This window comes from Perna viridis, chromosome 7, assembly GCF_037379345.1.
Source record: "Perna viridis isolate PV_CMFRI_1.1 ecotype Kerala chromosome 7, ASM3737934v1, whole genome shotgun sequence".
Classification (NCBI taxonomy): domain Eukaryota; kingdom Metazoa; phylum Mollusca; class Bivalvia; order Mytilida; family Mytilidae; genus Perna; species Perna viridis.
Window position 1 is genome coordinate 26,287,116 of NC_142451.1, and position 21,661 is coordinate 26,308,776.

The window sequence follows — 21,661 nt, forward strand, 5'->3', positions numbered from 1 at the left end:
GAAATTCCGGAAAGAAAAATGAAACTAGAGCCCTATACACCCGGCGTGCTTTTGTTATTTTTTTTTCAAATCAATGTAGTGTTTATAACACGACAATTAGAAATGTGTTATTTCACAAAAATGAAAACAAAATCATTTATAAATTATTTAAGTGCTCCATATGTATATGCAAGCAATAATACAATTTCTATACTGGTATGAACTGTAACTGGCATTCGATGGTTGCTGATAAGTATTTAACAGGAACTAAGAATTACATGCCAACACACTACCATGTATAACTGTAATTATATAATTATGTACATTTTCAATACCTTGCTTCGATCATGAATGCCGTGTTGCGGAAAATTAGGATCGTTGTAATATTGTCCAAAGAGCTTAAGGCATGTCCATCGTAAAATTTTATGAAAAGGCCCTAAGCAGTTTACAAGCGATTTAAACAATCATGAATAGAAGGTAATTTTAAAAACAGCAGGAATTTTTTTAATTTATGAATAAAATAATAATTGACATTACATCATAAAGAAACAAGTAATAATTTTCATGAATAGAAAATCAACTTCAATCTATAACTCTACTGCTCTATATAATGGTGCACAATGAACTGAGGAATGCAACGACACAATGTGAAGGGAACTCAGATATATTCGATTAAGCAAAAAAATTAAGGATTATTGTTAGTATTTTTTTTACGTCGACTGAATAATGCCCCAGTGGTTATTTTCTGGATGAAGCAAACAAGCGTATGAATCGCATGCAAGCAAAATATTTTTTTTTATTTCTAAGATTAAAAATAAAGGGCATTCTTACCATAACATTTCTGAATCGATTGCATACATACGCAATCACATTGTTGTTCTTTTCACTGGAAAACATGTTAAAACCAGAAAATTATCCTACCATTTACAATTATTACGGTAATTTAGAGTGAAAGGAACATTGATGACGACAATAACCACTAACTACCAAAAAGCAAACCAAAAATGCCGTCTTATAAAACAATGAAGGGCGTAGGAGACATTTTTACCATTAATCATTAACTTATAAATGGCTTATCAAGCGATGATAACAAGTATCATTACCAGTTGGTCATTTTACTAATGTGACAACAATCATGATAAAATATCTCAGCCACGGGATATTTTCAATATGGTATGGCAGCATAGCAATAAACACTCGTGTGACCGAGCGATTATCAGATTCACCCAGACGCGAAAGGATGACATCAGAACGTTTTCCATATTTAACGCTTTAGGTCGTTCGATAAGGCTAATAAATTGGAAATAACAGGTATAACTGTTGGATAGTGGCTTGATTGCAGTCCATCTTGACACATACAGAAATAGCTAGACATAAAGTAACCTGGTCAGAGAATTACGCCCAAGAGGATTAAGCAAATGAAACAATGAAATGATACATTGTTATTTAACAGTTCACTGACTGCACTCTCAAACTGACAATAGTATTTGAAATAAGAAAGTAATATTAGTATCTAGAAAGTGACATTTCCCAAAACGACATCATTTTAAAAAATCTATTGACTGTTTCATAATACGAGTGTATTATGAAGGGTAATAACAATACCATCGAACTGATAAAAAAGTCTAGGCAATAGTCAAAAGGAACAGTCAAAGGGAAATTTTATATAACAAATGGCAATATCTTATAGAAAGGGTAGTTTCCTTAAACCCGGTTTTATAGCGCACTAAACTTCCAGCTTCCTTCTATAACGGTTAATCATTTCCGGTATATTTCTACACAAACGGGCGGCATGAAAGTCACCAGTCAAGAAGATCAAAGAAGACACGCGTTCTCTAACAAATCTTGAACTTTGTGGTAAGACGCGTCAAGTTCAAGATAAAAATATTATCATACAAATAACAAACTACAGATAATTAATTTGTTGACACTTTGGAAATTCGCCATCTATAAGAAGTCAGAAGCTCTGACATACTTTAACAACTGAGAATTATCAACACCATATGCAAGGAAAGCTGGTGTATTACTGCACAGAAAAGGGAAGATATAAATTTAGAATTAGAATCACTAGTTTGTCATATATTTTTGTACTGAGATGACTACTGTAATCAAATTAGAGTGACGCAGGGAAAGCTTTTAATATTCAGCACGAATTAATAGAAACCTTAAATAAGGTTATGTTATATAGTGAAATTATGTCTATTACACGTTACTATAAATATATTTCTGAGTTTACACCAGTTGCACGATTCTCACAAAAACTTGAAGTTTTTGTTGACGTCGTACTTATTTATTTTGTTTATTTCTCATGCAAGGATTCTACGGATGCATTTACCTATGAACAATATGATAGCACATTCAATATCAATATTACAATAAATATGGTCATGAAAAATTCAATTCCAACTATCAAATACATTATTACGAGTTTTATGCTTAAATTACAGTTCCTAAAAAACATACAAGCAATATCCTCCCCTCCTAAAATCAAACGAAAAAAAAACTGAATTAAGGAGGTAGACCTAGGGTAAGGGACACAACTTTAAAATCATTGGAACGTTTGCATTCAGAATTTTACATCAATCTCATGTAAGCATCGAAGTAACTTGGACTGATTTCATTCTCTTTCAAATGAAGGCCTGATAGGGTTTGGTAAAATTGAAATTGAAACATACATATCACTGATTTCAAGTTATTTTCCTTACCCTAGGTCTACCTCCTTAAATGAATAAATAAAATTAACAATATTCTTTGGATTCTTTAATATAAAAAATGTTATATTAACAGGTATTATTATTACAGGTACCACTAAAACAAATGTTTGAATAAATCTTCAAAAAATATGTAGAAGATTCTTTGTCCATCTCCTACAATAAGTAAATCTTGTTTTTCATTTGAGTCTCCAGTTACATTTATCTTTAGTATTCATTATATGTATTAGAGATGACTGAACTTCATTTTTAACAGATAATTGCTTTTATCGGTTTAATATTATGTAGTCTAACCTCACCGATCACCCATTACATTACATATTGTGAATGATTCGTTTGCAAAATGATAGATTTAAATCATATTTGTCGTGTCAGAGGGGAAAACAATATCAGACAAATTAATATACCCCTTATAGTCACGTCATTCAGTTAACAACTTAATCCTTATGCTTAAAGAAGTGAATTTCGTTTGACAGAACGTGTTTGTAACACCTGGGAAGCACATCATCTTAATCCCGCACTGAATGACAGGTACGCGGTAAATTTGGGGATAATTATTTAAACTTCGTGTTGAAATTTCTTTAAATACACGACCATGTAATTTGACTCCTGATAAAATGCTTGATGTCAACTTGGAGGACCAAAAGCCTACTTTGCCGAAATTCTAAAGAGGAATTTTCACACATATCAACCACTTGAGTCCTAATTAAGAACTAGATCACTGTCCACTTGAACGAAAGGCAACATAATGATAAATAAACTTAACTTGAGTGGGGTAAACGATATCATATTTAATTACGATCGTGCTGGCTCATATTGCGAACCTATTTACTATGGTACGATTATTAAGGCGGGAAAATAACTAGTCCTATGTCTACCCTAAATTAGACCCGACAGACTAATTAAAAACCAATAATACGCAAAGCTTTTTCTTTAAACAACCGATTAAATCAGTCTTAAAAGTGCCTTTGACCTTTCGGTCTCCGATGGTAAAGCTCACTCATATTTGGTTTCTTTGCGTTTGTTTTTGATTGAAATAAATATTTGTTGTTTCATGCCCCTTTCTTGTTCCCTAGATATGCAACTTCTCTTTTTAAAGTAATTTGCCTTGCTTTGCCATATGAATTATTAATATTATTAATCTGTCTGAACTATGTTTGACAACATGGTTTGCAGATGGTGTCAAAATTGATAATAAAAATCTTGTCATTATAGACTATTTAGAAACATACAGAGACTTTTCACTTTCATTCTTTCAACAAAACATATAAATATATATGAAATCGAAACTTACGATTAACATAATGATTTTTACATTCGAATTGTAAATTTCCCTTTTCCTACTGGAAACATACCAATACCTCTTGTATATGAAGGCTATATTCACAGTTGATTGGATACTGTCTTGTCTGTGATATGAATACTGACTTTCTGAGTAAAGCAATAATACTGATAAGATTCTAAGACGGGGAATGTTTAGCAATTGTTTACGTTTTTATGGCCGCTATCACAAGTTGATTTACCGATAAGAAGTGTTTATCTCACAGATGAGAGAAGAAACCTTCAGTTAAAATTTATGTCATCTTGCATTGGCAACCCATCGAACTTAAGGCTTTCCGGATTGTACTTATTTGCAATATGATGGGTGCCGCAGGTCGAGTAGAACATGCTTACTCTTCTGGAGCACCTGATGCCATTCCTGTGTTCATTTTGAAGTTCCTGGTGCTGTCTTGCTTCCTTTATGCATAGTTTTTTTTTTATATATAATTGTATTTTATGTCGTTGTCTACTTTGTGTATGTAGAAGGATTCTGTTTTCTGTTTCACGTTTAGGCTATGTTTTGGGGTTTTTGATAATTCTGATATTTTGTCTGGCTAGTGACAGATACCTACGTGTACATTACGTATTCTGATATGCGAAAAACGTCCTCCTCATTTCTTCAATTATATTTCTATCGTTCTATGAGAATTGCTGATTTAAATTTGAGGATTGCATTTTCAATGATAATTATACAAGATAATACGATTTTTTTGCAAATCTAAGAGTATAAGATATACAAAATATCAATTAAATAAATAAGCGATTTTATATCAGCTTAACAGATATGTGGATTGTCGTCCCCAATGCATGAAATCATGAACGTTGCCCGATTGAGATGCACACTTTGAATGCGTCTTATCTGTTGTTATTGTCAATGCAGTTGTTGAAATTAATATATTTGTACCATTTAGTCCGTAGCCAACTGTTGTAGTCTTTCAATTTTCTGCATTGAAAATAAAAAATGTCCCTTCACAAACACTTAACATTTCTGCATAAAAATCTTAGAAAAAAAGCCTTTTAAAAGGAAGCTAGTTCTATCTTGGAAATGAAGAAGACCTGCACCTTTCAACCCAACTTAATTTATAATTTCCATAAAAGTATCGTCTGCCGACTGGCTTTGGCGCCATCACCAAGGAAGAGCAAAAAGCAAGCTCAGCAGCAGACGACTGATCGATAGTCATTAATTTGAAATTAGAATAGTCCATTGTATAAATTATACACTTTTATTGAATGCGATCGACCTTTTGCTGAGATTATTGAAATAAGTTTTTTTTAACATTTTTTATGAATGGTTTCTATTGGCGATTGGCATTGTTGCGCGTGACGAAAGCCAAAACCCTGTGTATGATAATTGGTAATTTCTCAGTCAGACATACTGCAGCGTAATGATGGTTTAAAAGAAGCGTGCGTTGAATATGCCTGGACGAGAGCAGTAAATAGCTTTATTTGCATGTATCCTTTTACATATTCTAGAAGATTGAAATTAATTGATTAGTTCTGATCAAGTATGAGATTTGCAATTACACTTGGAGCCACCAAGTAAAACATACAAGTGTCATAACCGTTTTTTTTTTCATGTGTTTTGGATAATGGTGGTTTAAATGAAGTTTCGTTTTTTTAAAGTTGTTTTGATATTTATCATCTACCATCAAATGCATCAGCACTTTTAACTAACTTCACATTTGAATGACTAATATAGTTATTGGATAATTCCGTCATAATGCATTTATTACTCTTAGCCTTCCTTCGCTGTTAGATCTTTCTTGGTTTTTACAATTGACTGCGCAAAATAATCAGCAAAGTCCAATTTCTAACGAGAGCAAAATTGTCCTTTTCAAATTACTACAAAAACAGGATATAAATTGCGCGACAGGTAGACGACACTTAGGCGCGAGGCATGTGGATTTCAAACGACCATAATCTCCAAATATGAAAATATTCTTTGGAACATTTTATTTAAATTTCTTAATATATGATGATTAACTTTGAAGTTAAATTTTTGAGTATAAGGTGTAAATACATTTAGATAATTTTCTCTCGGCATGGAAGCAAATATAAACTTATACATCCCACAAATATTGTTCAAAATTTCTTGACTGGATAATATGGCTACTATTAAACTGCATGCTTATAATTTGTCAAAAATTATTCCGAATTATTAATATACTAGTTATTGATGGGAATCAAATTAAGTCGGAAATTCTCATAATTGATAAGGTATAGTATATTTTAGAAGTTATTAATAAAGTCTTTTGATCTTTGAAGCATCAAATATACTTTCGTTAACATAAATACATAAATAAATTTGACTTTCTGCTTAAATAAATGACTTTTAAGTCTGTCGCAGACGACGATGAAACTTTTTTTTTAGAATTGTCTATTTCAGTTCTGTTAACGAGACAAAATTATAGAAAAAATCGCCAATAATGAGATTTGTGTTTGCTTTGATAGTTCCCGATGCCTGTTCTGGTTACTTAGTACCATCAACGACTTCAAAACATATTTTGTGTTTATATTAAACATTAGTGAAATATGATACCTTACCTCCGACCGAGTTCAAATTTGATATTCTATATATTTGAGTTACATATCAATTTTATCTTCATTGAAAATTCTATAAGTTTGTTGTTATTGTTTTAATTTGTTAAAAATTAATGTACTGCATTTTTTAAACTTACCATAGAAAATTGTCGATTTTATGCTATGTCTTTTTTTCTATTAATGTACATAATTATTTTGTGTCGGAATTTAATTTAATTCGATTTCATAAACATTGAAATGTGATTTTAATGTTTCGAAAAGTTTAATTAATAAAGATGGTAAAAAAACTATTCTCTCATTTAAAGAATAAAACATATTGCAAGTTAACGCTACCGATCTTAACTGCATTCTAAACAAAGTTTTAATACAAACACTAATCAAAATTATCATTCCAAATACAAACTATACACATATATATAAGGGTCTGAACAATTCCCAACGATCTTAGAACTTTCAAATTTGCGATGCTAATTTTTGGTCGTTCCCTCCGTGGGACTCGAACTCGTACCGCTGTGACATCTATGGCAACACCGCTTGTACAAAGTCCAGCGCTTTAGACCACTCGACCAGCTAGGATATATATATATATATATATGTATTCGAAACATGAATGGTATATACATTAATGGATTATTTATATAGTTTATGCAAGATTTTTTTTAGCTATTATCAATTGAATCATCAATTTTCCGGCATTAATATTTTGCCTTTTAGTCAAATATGAACGACAGTTGGTCTCGATAAACATGCAACATTTAAAACTCTGTATGCTAAATATATATACAAGCGGGAAAGCGTGAAGACAGGCTACAGTAAGCAAATCTTTTTTGTCAGAACATCTTGTCAATATGTTACAAATTGTAGATTTAAATATTCATCAAACATCAGACGATTTTAAAAATCATATGCTTAAGTCTGGTTTCGTAGAAATGTTCGAATGGGTAATTCTTATTGTCGTTTTATGGTAAATCATGTAAATAATTGCAGAATACTGTTCGATTAAAGGTATTCAGACTTTCTCGGACATAATATGGGATTAACTATAGATCATTTATCTTAGATTGCAAAGTAGTGTTGTCCTAAGAAAAAAATATAAGAAATGGTTATTTCTCAACTTTTCGGTTTTTACAAAAATCTCGTATATGTCGTGGTTTTAGTAGTTATAATAAATTTGAATATATTGATTATTTTTCGATCAAATCAAAATAGTTATTTCTAATTTAAATAAGTTTTTAAATATCATTGTGTGTTTAATTTTATAACTACAGTTTCATATGCTTCAAAATTAATTTATCAGTTTAAATGAATGGTATTTGAATACGCGTACAAATGATGATAAGAGGTCAGGCTATTGCAAACAACTGGGTGAGACTATATTTCAATTAAAAAAATAAGGATGCTATTTTATTTAGTGATGACTATCCTTAAACTGTAGACTTAAGACATATTCGACCACATGAATTAGAACTAAAAGATATTCTTTAAAAACGCCCTTGTCCCGGAAAATTACTAATAGATTAAAGAATTGTATCACAATTAGTCCCGTATCAAGCATCATTCAGGACTTTCTTTTTTTTAACTTTGTTTCCATGAAAGAATTCATGCTGAAGTCTTCGGTAGTTTTTGCATTGGTTTTGTTTATTTTTTGTTTTTTGATTTTGTTGTTTGTTGTTTTTGTTTCTTGTGTTTTGTTTTGTGTGTTCATTCATTTATTTTATTTGTTTAAAGCACTCAGTTTACCGTTAACTTGATAAGTTAATTCAATGTATATATATACAAGGGAAGGCAAATATATATATATATATATATATATATATATATATATATATATATATATATATATATATATATATATATTTGCCTTCCCTTGTTTTATGTGGCATTGTGCGTATGAAAAAAGGGTGCGGTTGTTGGATGTTTTCGATTCCTTTAATTTCAGTATTACAATTCATCTTATTTAATATGCCAATGTTCAAAAAAGGAACTTTGTCACTAAGATATATTATATATATATATATATTATAGATCTTTGATTTGGTCTTTTCTTCAGAAACATATTATTTTAAAACAAATAATAAATGAGTGCTATTTAACGAGAATCGGAATTGGAATAATATCCAGGGTTTCGCCTAGAATTTAAGAAATTTAAGCGGTATTTTGAATCGTTACTTTTGGAAAGTTTGATTGGTAATAACACTTTCCAACTAACCCAAAATCTAGTGTATATGCTCACTGTATTTGTAAGGTTAGTGTGAATGTTCTATCAGCTATTGTCAATCAGTTTTATAATTATTGTTTTCAACAGACATTGTGTCAAGCTTTAATCTTTTAAATGTGCATTATTTTATCCATCATGTGTTTTTAAAAAGGGGATTACATCAAAGCTAACATGTAGTCTGTATAAAACAGGGATTATGGCTATATTTCAACTGAGCCTTTACCATTAAATCGTTATTCCGTTGGCAATAATCTTGTAATTCAAACAATCCTCTATCATTACCATTATTGTTATATATCAGTCTATTATTATGACCAAGATATCTTATAATTCTTGGAAATAATGATTGAATTGTAAGTAAAGCATGCAACAGTAAAGATAGCATGAAAGCAAGTATGAGTAAGTGAAGCCTTTAGTCAATACAGCGATTTAAGTTCCTTCAAATTCAGATAATGAAGTGCGTACAAAATGTGACGGGAAGAGAGCGTGAAGCAGAAAACAACAATATTCAACAGTTTTTTAATGTACACAACAGATTGACAATATGTTACTAACATGGTACTGTACTTCACATCTCAACGCTCAGGAGACCACCATACAATCATAAAATTGTGAATATTGTTTATTTTTAAAAAAAATAAAGAGGGTATATCTTATGACCACCATACAATACAAAAGTAGTATTACAAATCTGGTCCTAATTTTGAACAACAATAAAGGTCTCTAAGATTCATCGAAACTTTATCATCAAGCAATTTCATTGCAAACTTTCTATGCATATAAAACGATCACTTTTAATTGAATTCGTCTTTCCTAAGGATTTTTTACTTTTTACTATTGTGACCACACAACCATCTGAACGCATTTTGAACATACTATATTATGGCTAAATAGTATTCAAAAACAAATGATTTTTACAAAGGCTGCTACTTAATGTTTTTTGAATCAAGCTTTTGTATGTTTTAAGTTCGGACGTTTCTGTTAAGATGGTCTTCGGTCAATTTCGATAGCATTCCTGGTTGTATCCTAATATCATGTTATGTAATATGTTATAGTGGTTTTTGGGGGATTTATCTTAGGAAGGTTTTGACCACCTCATCCCTGTTTTATGATTCAAGTGATTTATCTTAGGAAGGTTTTGACCACCTCATCCCTGTTTTGTGATTCAAGGGATTTATCTTAGGAAAGTTTTGACCACCTTACCCCTGTTTTATGATTCAAGGGATTTATCTTAGGAAAGTTTTGACAGCCTCACCTCTGTTTTATGATTCAAGGGATTTATCTCAGGAAAGTTTTGACCACCTCATCCGTGTTTTTATGATTCAAGCATAATTAAGATGAAAGGTTACTCAGGAATTTTATTCGAAGTTGAAGCGTTACAAATTTATAAAGGTATAACTTTCAAAAGTAATCAAGGGAACCAAGGTTCTAGTGGTAATCAAAAGAATGTATTCCAGGGACAAAGACCAGACATGGAAAACAGACATACACAACAAAGAACATAAAGTAACTAAAATAATACATACAAAGTAACAAAGGATGTTTTAAACATATGCTGCATATCTTTAAACAAATGTTTTAAGCATAGTATAAGCTTTGAAACATTGTATGTTTAAATTGTGTCTGTCATTCGATGAAGACGTTTTTACATTCGTTTTTTTTTTTATTATTATTATTATTATTTTAGTCTTTTGGCCATTGTGTGAATTCATCTTTTAAATACCATATGCAGGATTCGTTCTGTATAAAGCGGAAATTGCTTTGCAATTTTAACAGCTATTATGAGTACCAGTATTTCCAAAAAAAATTCAAAACTAAATTTAAAAGTGTTATATTTCTTAAGAAATCGACGTAAAATATAACAAATATTTTTCAGCATTAATAGAGTGTTAAACCTTTTTTTTTTAATTTTTCTGTACTAATACATAATAAAATTAAATCTTTCGTGTTCATCCAAAGCAGTAGGCGTGTTAAACTACAACACAAACAACTACAACACAAACACTGTATTTAATAGTGGTTATACGTATGATGTTGTAGCAATACCGAAAGAACATTGAGGGAAATCCTTTGACAAGAAAACATTGGTGGCATCGAGATAGACAGCACATATTTGAAAATAATAGAACCAAAATTACACACACAGAAAGCAAACAGCACAAAATTTACAAAACATCCGGGATGAACTCGTAAGTTCCGGAAGGTAAGCAGTGCTTGCTTCTCGCAAGAAGCCCATTGTGATGCTTGTTTAATGAGAGGTTCAATTTGAGGTCTACGGAGTTAAAATATATATATATATAGCTATATATCTTCCGACTATGATTTTCTGATGAGCCTAGCATGAATATCAAATAATATGCGTCTCATTTCTGTTGTTCTCGTACAATTAGCAGATTCGTCCATGAATCGCTAGTTTACGTTCGATGATGCACATGCACAAAATTTCCAAATGAGTTCAAATATGATGTAATTGCATGTGTTTGATAAAAAAAAAGCACTCAGTTAATCGCTCTTTTTCTAGAAAATATACATAAATCTTTCATAACTGACATGATCTTTTAAATACAATGTATCATTTTACACAACAATATCTTTGTTCATTTGAATTATCAAATAAAACGAATTAATTCAAGACTTATGGATATTGCTTTTGTTTTATTTTGTTATGTTCATTTATTTTGTTGTTTAGTCATAATCTTTATTTATCTCTTTTTAGTCAAACAAAGTGTTACAAATGCAAATTATTCCTGTATATACTAGGAAGACAATACGACAAAAGGACATGAAAAACACTGAAAAATCTACAGATCTGCAATTCTAGTTTTTACAAAAAATGTCTATATTAATTAAATAAATATTTCAATCCGCTCTTTGGTGTGAGTATGGATTTCAAAATGGAAATCACCATCCAAACATTTATATTTTGTAAAATTTATAGCTTTTGGCTTCTTAAAATTCATTAGTTTCAAAAAGAGTTTTTTTTCATTCTAAATAATATCATTGGCATCGTTTTCAAAATATGATTTAATATATGAATGAAATTTTATCCAACGTTTCAATTTTATTAACATTCAATACTGTAATACTGTTATTTCTAATATTCAGGAATAATTTAATTTCAAAAGTAACACGGTTTCTGATTGGGTCAACAAATTTCGTTTACCATCTCATAGACAGAGTTATGTAATGACTGTTACGTCATTAAACTTTTTTAATGATTTACTCCTTGAATTTTAGAACTTAAATTAAATTATAAGGACTGACTGTTATATTTATCGGTCCATCTGAATTAACCCCAATGCCTGTGGTACATACATTAAAATAACCTGCTACGCACATTATTAAGGGTGTACCACGTGATCGAAGTTATTTCTTCATAGACCAAAAAAATATGACAATCTTCTTTTAAAAATTTCTCATATTTATCTAATGTATTGATATACTACGATTCTGGTAATCTAAAGCATGTAAAACGATAGAAAATCAATTGCAGGATACATTTATTATGTGATACTATGAATAAATTAAGTTTTGCTTCGAACATAAACATCGAACAACACAAAAATGTTAAAAATAAGTTCTAATAAACTGTGATGGTCTTTATTTGTCTTTATGGTTTATATCTGAATGGTAGGCGAAATTCTAATCAACATTTCCTAAAATGAATATGTGTTAGGAAAATGTTAAATAGTGGGAATATTCCATGTCACTTAATAGAAAAAAGGCGTTTATTTTTAAATTGTTTTTATAATTGGTTTCTCTATATGTTTGTGCAATTTTTCACCCATAGCTTTGATTCTTGACCCTTAATTTGTCAATCAACATTTAGCAACAAAGAAATTATATTCCAACAAAATTAAGTTGATCGAAAAAAATTATGTCGGTATCATTTCATTGACTCAATTAAACCAGAGACGTCAAACAGTAGTAATATCATCTCTGTGACAATGACAATGTTAATTGAAGCACCATTTTTAACAATAAAGGCCAGTTGAAAAAAAAACACTTCGTTAATTCTTATAGCACTTATAGAAGCTGATTCTTATTTGAATTATTTCTTTTGTCCTGTTAAAGAAGAAGTGTACAACTTGATTTTACATTTTATGTGATTTCTTTATAATAATTGAAAAGTTTACTAATTATACCAATCCTTTGCTTGAAAGGAACTAGAAACAGATTTGTCATTATGTGGCCTTAGCCTTGTTATATCCTTGACAAGATAGCTTAATATCACTACAAATTGTAGCCGTTTCTGTGAAATCACCCAAATGGAAATTGAATGCAATCTGTCCTAATAAAATATGAAGCTTTCATCACGAAGAGAGCAGCTTCAATACAGAGTTTCAATAAACGTACAAAGCAAGCTTGACAGCGACAAAATTGTCCAACAATTATTTTCCTTTTCATTTGATTACTTCAAATAGCCGCTCAATTCCAATATCATTTTCGTTGATGGAAAATTGCCATTTTAATACATTTCATTGACTCAGTAGTGTGAATAATGACCATATATAGTTATCAACCAGTGAGGTTATTATATTTCTTTGAAAATTAAAACGGATTTGTAATTTACTGATTTTTACATCAAATATCTGATGAATAGATTTATTTCTTTGATTTAGACTAAGTTTTCGTCAATGTGATTATTTATATGTCTTTTTTAGAAATATATGTTAAAAATGCAAATTACTTTTTAATGAACCTGTTCTAAAGTTAATGCTGGTAATCTTAATATATTGGTTCTTATGTTTATATTTTAAAATATATTTACTTCCATTTATTTATAGTTTTTGTTAAATTTCTTTATAATAAATTTAATATTCTATTGTTAGAAGAAATATAAGTTGATTATTGCCTTTTCAAGTTAATCGCTGTGGTGATAATTAAGCTAAGCTACGGTCTTTTCAATTTACTTAAAAACCATATATAATTATAGATAGTGCACTTTGGCTTTCCATAAATGAGTTTATATCATTAAAACAATGATTAAGGTAAAACAATTTACTTGAAATACTTAATACTCACACACTGACTACCAATTTGTTGCAAGGATTATCAAGCTGTTTTCAAAACATATCATTGATATTTAAATAATTTCTTTGAAATAGCCCATAATTTTATTATGTTATTGCCAATTGCAATTATTGGTGTCAAAAATTTTCTTGTAATCTCAAAAGGCAGCTTGTATATTTCATATTTTTCATTTTTCTGAGATTTTCATAACAATTTAAGTAAGGGTAATTCTTGCATCAAAGAAAACCAAGTTCCTCCCAGTCCTCTTTCATCCATGCATTAATTTGATGTAACTTTGTTTTCTTCTTCAAGTCACCTACAATAATATTTCATTTCTTTCGCTCAATTAGGTAGCAAAAATAATGGCAACGGAGTTTCTTTAACTATATATCGTAGTAGGTGGGACTTCCATTATAAGAAAGCTTTGCTCTAAAAGATCAAAAAGCTAGTATTACACAGCAAATACGTTTTGTCAACGAGCAATTTGTTTTATGAGCAATTAGAATAGATTTCCATCGTTTAATCTTTGCCTCTTCAAAGTAGTAAATGTTCTCAAAAAGAACAAAAGAAACCAGGCAAATTAGCGGAAATTGAGAAAATGACAGACAAATTATGGTAACTGTAAGATCTCTGATGAATAAAGAATGCATCATAGCTTCATCTGGAGATATTTTTACTCGTAAGATGCATTCAAAATCAGAATTTTCCGCTGATTATTTTTGTAAACGACGTTGTAACGAGGTGCCGATGTTTAAACTGTAATCAGGTATAAGTTAAGGCGATTTCACTGTGCACTTTTTGTGTAATTACTTTGCATAATACATCAGCTTGAGATAACATAACAGAAAATTTATGTAAAGTATATGGTATTAGTTGAACAAAAACTAAAAAGAAAGTACATCTAAGTCAACCATCAGAAAAATCCCACATTTTAAATCTCAGCAGGATGCAGCTTACTCGTTTCTCCACTTCAATTACCATTTATAGATTATTTGAAATTACTTATCTTATTTGGAATATACCATGCACTTTTATAGATATATATTACAATTGGGTACATCCGTGTCCTGCTGCAAGTTGGATATATAAAGCAATTTAAATTTCAAAAAAATAATAATTAGTAAAATGTTTTATAGATTTGTTGTTTCAGTGTTAGTTTTTGTTCATCTTATTTATTTTGAAAACATTATTGTGAGGGTAAAACAATATTTTGTTAAATAAATAAATGACTATAATATAATATTGCAAGTTTTGATAAGCTTCAGCAGCATTAGTATATAAAACATAGGATGATTTTAAATAAAGATATAATTGGATATATTCTAATAACCCTAAATTGTAATACTGGGTAACGAGCACTAGTTCGGTTACCGTTCAAATCGTTTTATTTTATAGATCACCAAAAAAGAATGTTTTTTGCATGTTTACTGCAAGTTTTCCTGCTAAATGTAGTAACTTTCCATGCTCTGTAGTGTGTTGAATTTTCATACATCTAAACTAATAGAAGATTCAAAGGGAAATACACATGACGGTTGAATAAAACCTTAATTTTCACAGCTAAGTTTTCAGTGGGGTTTATTTGCACTTTAACACAAAGGTCTTGGTGTTAATACAGAACTTTGGGAGTGCAATTGCTTATTGTATTGGTTTCCGCAAGAGGCCATCGTAACATAAATATTTCTATTAGTTTTGGTTGCATAACTGTCGAATTTTGCAATAGAAATGGTTTTGCTTCAATACCTAATGTTTGCATGTTTTGATATTCAGAACATTGTCCGGAAATGATGGAAACAGATCCCATTCGAGGTTGTATGGTGACAAAGAATATCGCAAGCCTTTATGTCTTTTTTTTTTTTAATTTGTACTTTATAAAACTCCATTATCCATATTTTGCTTGCTGTTGTAATATCTGCCACCGCAGCATGGGTTATAACCCTAAATATGAACATAAGTGTACTGTTTACTACGCTTATTATACCCCCTTCCAAAAAGAAAAAAAAACGGGGAAAAAAGCAATTTCCTTGATCTTGAGACCTCCGATTGCCGGATAATAATTTTTGTTACTTATTATGAAAAGAGGGGAAATTGAACGTTTGACAGCTTAAAACATGAACTATTACTACAGCTAAAAAGTGTTTACAAGAATCTTGATTCCCTTTATTACTCTTACATATACAAACATTTACTTTCTATTATCAAATATATTTTGTATCTATGCTCCAGGTTTGGATATAGGTGAGGGATCCGGTGTTTGCATGAATCTTTCGTTTTGCTGGAAATATTGTGGATTTTTGTGCAAACCTTAAATAGTTTTGGATATTGGTGAGGGATCCGGTGTTTGCATTAACATTTCGTTTTGCTGGAGAATATCGTGGATTTTTGTACAAACCTTAAACAAATGATAGACTGGAAAACAACCCCTCCCCCCCCCCCAAAAAAAATCAAAACATTTGAACACAACCCTTTTCAAGACCGGCTCCTGTATCGCTGCAATTGGAATTTTATATGTATCTCATTCTGTTGACAATTAAACTCACATTTTTTTAGTTTTTATTCTAATACGGATTTAATTGTTCTATTATATGATAGCAGCATTTTCTTGCAAATCAATTTAGAAAAAAAAAATACTCATCCAAATACATTTGCGCATGTGCAACGGTAAATTCGCACTTATAAGTATAAATTTTCATATGCGTGCAAACACACACGCGTGAGTAAATGCGTTTACACGGACGAATTTGCTTTCGTATATAAATTTGCATATGTAAATATATTAACACATATGTAAATTTGGTAATGAGATTGGGATATATATGACTACAGAGATTTTCTGGTAAATGTACATTTGATAACAAAAATATTGGTCAAATGGTGATATAGATTTAAAGACTCCACTTACTGTATTCGTGATTGATTAAATTAAGTGACTTTCAACTCCACAAAAAACCCACTACATCTTATGTTATGTAGTCTTTTAACTACAGTATCTAATTTGACAATACATCATGTGATAATTTCTAAAAAATCATAAAATGCTTTCCATACAACGAAGTTGGACAGATACTCTAGTTTTAGTAAAGTCTATACCATATTGCTATATTTTTATTTTCATAAATCTGTCGGATTATACAAGTGTTTCACTCTGTATACATTCATTTTAGTTCCAACTTTCATTTTTTCCTCTTTTCTATTTCGAAATTAATATAAATTATTCTTAAACAGTTCCGTACAAAGGGAAACTATCCTTACTAAGCATAATGAAATGAAAGTGAAAACATCGAAAGATGCAAAAAAAAAATGTTACAATCGAGGTCAGTACTTTTGTCCCTTTTCTGATCTGTCTGTTATAAACGATTTTATATCGTCTGTTGTTCTCTAAATTTACATGCTTTCTGGATTGTTTTGGTTGTTGAGATGTAAACGTCGTAATTATCTTGGAGAAAATCTTGGAAATCATTAAGCGAAAAAAATAAATGCAATGAAATTCAAAAATATTATTGTTAGCACATATATCCACTTCGCAAACAGACACCATAAAAACCACTATGACTTAAAGCTTACTTTTTATTTACGTTATACAAAAAAAACAACTGTATTTTCACTATTATGTTTACAATATCGGTTTTACAATCATAAGTTCCGGTCCTGCCTTGTTACATCATAACTGTGCCTCAAATGTTTATTCCTAATTCTGTAAAACTTGGCATAGTTCTAGAACAAATCGAGAAATTGATCAATACCTGTAACCTACGGGATGAACAAATGGTGCACTTAGTCAACGCTCCCAGTTTTTAGGGGAGTCCAGGTTGCTCATTAGGGCTCCCAAAACAAAGTTTAAGAACCTTATTTATTTTGCACTGTTTCTTTCTTCCCAACATTTTGTTCACTGGGATCTCAGAAACCATAAGGCGGAATCTAGCGAAACTTTGTACCACCTGAAGTTGTGCCCAAGCGTATGTCGTCTATTGCCTTGGATACCGACTTTCCCGCCAAAAAATATTAATTCTCCGATTTGGATCACATTTGGTTTTAAGGGCAAAAATACATGGCGAGTGATTTTTTTGTGTTTCGAGAAGATTCAAAAGTCGCCGTTTTTTGCAAAAATTTCAAAATCCTCTGATTTAAATGAAATTTGGTTTTTATGGTAAATATGACACGGCGAGAGCAAAAATTATGTTTTGAGAAGATTATTAAGTGGCTCTTGTCATGGCACCTGATTTTCCCGCCAAAATTTCAAAATGCTCCAGTTTGAATGAAATTTGTTTTTTAGGTGGGATATTGATATGCAGAATCCAAATATTTAATTTTCAAGTTTATTTCGTGTCACAGATAAGGTCAGTTTTAACAGCCCTTCGTGATAATCATCTCTTGTTTACTCTTGCTTCTATATGCCTTTTATTTTGGTTATTTCATGTTTTTTGTATTGTGTCTATTTTCTTTGTCTAGACATTATCCCTAGATTATATTATTTTTATTACAGGTCATTGGTCTTGTATTTAAGTAAGAGACCACTCCGTATCGAATACCAGACTTCTTTTTTAAGTTTTTGTTTCAATTTAAAAACTTCGTTGTATAAAATCTCAAACATGTTAGTTTTTGTCAACGGCTTGTCTGTTTACCAAAATACAAATCTCCTATTAATAAAATCATTATCAAGATTTTTAAACATTTTATTGTTCCATTGAAGTCGTCGGCCTCAGCATCAAAAGATACCTTGGAGTTGACTTTTATGATCACCTCGGCGGGTGTCTCTAGAAAAGTAGAGGACGCCTGCCCTAGTACACCTGGTCCATGCTTCCAGTTTTTAGTGGAATCCGAATTGTTCATTTACTTTTGTTACTTTGCATTCATTATTTTAGTTATTTTATGTTCTTTGTTGTGTGTTTCTGTCGTCCCTGGACTGCATTCGTTTGATTTCCACAAGAATCTTGATTCCCTTGATTACTCTCATCATATTAGTAATTAGTCACTATATAACTTCAACTAACTGCAACTCATAAAAATAAATGTGTATGGTTTTTTTGTTAACGACAATTCAATTTCAATTCAATTTGTTTCCCATATGCGTAACTTTTGATTTTTTGATATGTGCATAATAATCACCTACACACTTGATTTTGGAACTCCAACCCCGTAATTAGATTACGAAATATATTGTCGAAATCTGGCTACTTAGTTTTCTTTTAATTCGGTGGGTTCAGTTCGGCCATGTTACACTTGATTTATTCATACCTTGTATTTCGATACTTTGGATTTTAAAATCATTGTGCCTCTGTAAGGACTTCAACAGCAAGTATAACCCACAAAAATACAAGCCCCTTCAAATTTCATCCCGGGAACAAAATACAAAAATCTACTACACCATACCCATTAGAATCATATATTTCTACATATAAATGTAAATCCACTATAATATTTCGCTCTATATACCGTCTAAAGCATTGTACAGAAGAAAACGTTTCCATTGTTTTATGACTTAATTATTGCTTTTAATAAACGTGTTCTATGTTTTCATGCCTTCTCTGAGAACCGATTGTTCAACGCGTCTCAGTTTTCCTTTCCTCTTTCGACTACCCCAAACGATTTTTTTATGAGCAGCTCAGCATTTATTTATTCTAATGCTGCTGATGAGATGTTTCTCCTTCAAACACGTGTATTTGCAATATAAATATATATATATATGATAGGTATCTCTGTATTTACTATCAATGGTGACAGATTGTTAACAATACATGATACAATACGTGGTCTTTTTTACATATTCACATTTCCTGTTTATTCGACTTTTTTTATTTGGAAATTCGTTCAGAATGCGCGTCATTTGTTGCACAAAAACACGTTTCATCTCATACAAAACATCAACCCTTTTAATGTATTGTAATAGGCAAACAAATTTTCCAATTTTATAGGCGTTTTATTTTAAAGTTGTGAAAAAGCCATAAAAAATGTTTAGCTTCTTCCATCACGCTGCACTGCATTTGTGCTAAGCCTTTTGAAATAAGTGCATTTGTAACACTACATAATCGTCGTTCGAGTTTTGCTTTAAAGGTCAAAAGGACCTTGTCTTTAAGTAGGACTTTTTTTGTAGATCGGTTATTTATTTGTTTGTTTGTTTGCATGTTGTTTTCGTTATTTTTGTATGTCAAGAATTATTCAAAGTTGACCAAAGAAGAAATCGCCATGAGATGAAAGAAGGCAAACAAGTTGCAGCTGAAAGAAATGTCGCATGTGATTTTCGATTTAACATGGTGATTTTATAACTCTTGGACAAATGCCGGAATTGTGACAGATAAAAACTACTGTACAAAATATGCCATTGAAAAACATATTCAGTATAAGTATATAATGAAAGCAATTACTATAACAGAGTTTAGATATTTTGATTATGGTTTGAGCAATTTTCAGTAGGGCATGAATCTTATAAGATAAAACATTTTTCATGGTTTTAAATATACTTGCATTTTTGCGCTTGTCCCAATGCAAGATATATCTTGTTTCGTTTTCGCTTTCAGTTTACTTTATGTAGCCGGAGTATAAAGAGGCAACTATTTCGCTGTACTTGTGTATAATGTTGTTTCGCGTCCAGCTGCAGCCTGCCAAATGATGTTAGGGTTTTTTCAAGTCGTTCACTAAAGATCCATGGTTGGCGTTGAACTAACCCGGTGAGATTGTGTCTTTGACATATTCACCATATCCATTTTTGTTATATTTTGACCTTGTAGAAATAATAGATGCTACAGACAGGGGTAATCTTTAGCACTAATATTAGCCAATTCTTTTTAAAATCATATGTTTTAAAATTGACAAAATTCGTGGTATTAAATTAATCAATAACACATCACAATTATAAAGATAATTGTGGTAGAATTTGTACTCGAAAACTTGTATCAAAGGAGGCAACATTGATTACTATTAGGTTAAGGCCTTATAAAACTAGCTTAACCCCATCGCAGACATGCGTCTGTCCACAGTCAGATCTATTCATTATTGTGTTTACGTGTCGTTATTTGGCTCTTTAGTTTGATTTTCACTAAGTGTCATGGTTCTCTTACTATCGATTTTATTACTTTTGTTTCCGGAGCCATTCGAAGCTGACTTAAAAGTGTGTGTGATTTCTGTGAGTAATTATATTTTTATAAAGGGTATATACGGAGCCCTATTTGTCTCACAGAGATAAGATATTGTAATTTAAAAAGATCAGCGCTGTAAATTCAAAGTCCAGCGCTGTAGATTAAAAGTCCAGCGTTTGAATCTCCAGCGCTGGACTTTTAATCTACAGCGCTGGACTTTAAACAAATCATCAGCACTGGACTTTTCATCTACAGCTCTGGATTTTTAATCTACAGCGTTGGCGTTTTAATCTTCAGGGCTGGACTTTAAATCTTCAGCGGTGGACTTTGAATCTACAGCGCTGGACTTTTTAAATTACAATCTCTTATCTCTGTGAGGCCAACAGGGCTCCGTAGGTATACGATAGCGCATTTTTTGCGTTTCACCATATCTGTTCCTTTTTCTATACATCAGATTAAATTAATGTCAAAATTACTGAAAACACTGAGGCTTCATTCCATGTAATGAAAATGGTAGAACTTCTTTGTGATGGATTTGGCTTCCTATTTTGATAGTTTTGGTTTTAAGTACTTCTTGATTGCAATAACTTTTGGATTTAGATCTTATGATGTATTTGATTTTAATTCTACCGATGAGAGGTTACACGTGAATAGCATATCGAAATTTGCAATCGGTATTTTGTATTTTGTCCATCTAAATATCTTACCAAAACAAGCAGAAAAAGAAAGTTCTCGACAAATTTAACAATAACATAGATTTTAGCAAGAGTCACCTCCCTTTTCTTTCAACAATTGTTAGGAAATTTAAG